Genomic DNA, 1,986 nt, shown 5'->3' with positions numbered 1-1,986 from the left:
TCTTTCTTTCTTTCTTTCTTTCTTTCTTTCTTTCTTTCTTTCTTTCTTTTTTTCTTTTTTTTTTTACTGTGGACCCATTGTGAAAACCAGAAATTCCTCATAAATGTCTTTAGCAGATATTGAAAAAGTGTTATCTTCTCTCATTTACTAATTACTTTCATGTAGCGTGAACCTCCATGGGGGAAGTCTTTATCAGTAACAAAAGCTGTAAAACCAAAAGTACAGTTAAAATTTCAAAACTGGTGCCCTCCTTCATTGAATTGGAGTCTCCCCACAGGTCTTGTGTTTGAACCTCTGAGTAAAAAGATTACCCCGCTATATAACCATGTATCAACACTTCCTTGAATTTATAGCACTTTGGATGGGAGTGGATACTTTACACGTGTATAGTAATAAAGGTACTTGTTATCTAACATCACTGAGGTCCAATAAAATTTCACAACAACCCAAACTCAGACCTTATGCCTTTGAGGCCTGGTCACAAAGCAGCTTGGCTACTGATGATTGATTAGCTGTTTCTGTTGCCTTAAACATTTAGACTTTGAACAAGATTTCTTCTGATATGGCATGTAATTCAGCTGATTAAATAATGTGTTCTGCCAGCCAAACTGACATAGCTGACTTGCTCAATGACAGACTTGGGAGGTCTCATGCTTAAGAATGTCAAGTGACAGTCAGTCTTGAAGCATGAATGTCACACTGTCTGTGTGTGAGCTTGATTATTGGGAGTGCCGTCTCTTGAATGGTCATAGGTATGAAAGGTGCATAACATCCATGGGTGTGACAACACAATACTGATAGGTGAAATCATCCTAGTAACAGCGACAGTACGAGAGGAATGCAGGCTATCCAGACCTGAATTAAAGGTTAAAGCAGTCTGAAGCAAAGATTTTAAAAGACACATTTTTGAAGGAAATACCCTCTCAGCTATGATTATGATTTGTCTTTAACTAGCTGAACTTCTCTGCATATTAATGAGCAGCTTGAGAACCCTCAGATTAATTTCCTTACAGTTCGAGATGTCTCTGCTCTCTTTGCAGTCTTTAAAACGTTTAAGTAAAAGATCAACACTGGGTGGCGCTAGAGCTATAATGATAGAAATTATTTTCCAGGTTGCTTAGCTACGTGGAAATATATAAATGTGAGACAAGTTGCTCAAGGCGAAACATGTCCTTAAGATTTACTGTTAGTGAGTCAGAAGAAAAGAATAAATATAACCTGTGCTATCAAGATGACTGAAAGAGTTAGTTGTAAATATGACTGTCAATACCAAACAGATAAATGCAGAAGCTACTTTCAGCTGCCCCTTTAGTCACAAAGTGTCACAGGTCTCTTGAATTTTGTAACGTGCAACAACTGCACTATTTAGAAGAAATTCAATCGGAAAAAAAATCATATAATAATGCAGTGAATGCATTTCACTCTAATCCGAGCAATTTGAACATAAGAGGTTTGAGTCAACATCAGCACTTTCATTCAAGCATAAATGAGGCACATCGATGTGTGCGAGGAACCAATTAATTTCCTCTCCAGTCATGTAGAGAAACACATTAGGAGTCATTAGCTGCCATTAGAAACACAGTCCTACTAGGTTTTAGATCGTTAATATTCTCAATGAATGAAAAGAAACAAAATACGACAGATGCTTGAAAAAGATTAGGCACGTTTGAAACTAATTGCTTGAACTTTAAACACCACATTTCATTTCCCAGGATGAATGAAGGCTGACATAGTTCTATCCATATAGTTGATTTTGTCAAGGCACATTATGTCAGGTCAATACTGATGATGCTGCTGAGACACTATGATATAAAGAGATCAGAGTTAAAACGTAAAACGTAAAACCTAACAACCTACTTAGACTCTAATAGTAGCCCCATCTCCTATGTGTGTGTGTGTGTGTGTGTGTGTGTGTGTGTGTGTGTGTGTGTGTGTGTGTGTGTGTGTGTGTGTCTGAGGCGGCTGGATATCGTCTCTGTCAGCTCT

This window comes from Haplochromis burtoni, unplaced genomic scaffold, assembly GCF_018398535.1.
Source record: "Haplochromis burtoni strain Fernald_Lab_line unplaced genomic scaffold, NCSU_Asbu1 Contig_75, whole genome shotgun sequence".
Lineage (NCBI taxonomy): Eukaryota > Metazoa > Chordata > Actinopteri > Cichliformes > Cichlidae > Haplochromis > Haplochromis burtoni.
The sequence above is the reverse complement of the archived record's forward strand: the minus strand, read 5'-3'. Positions refer to the sequence as shown.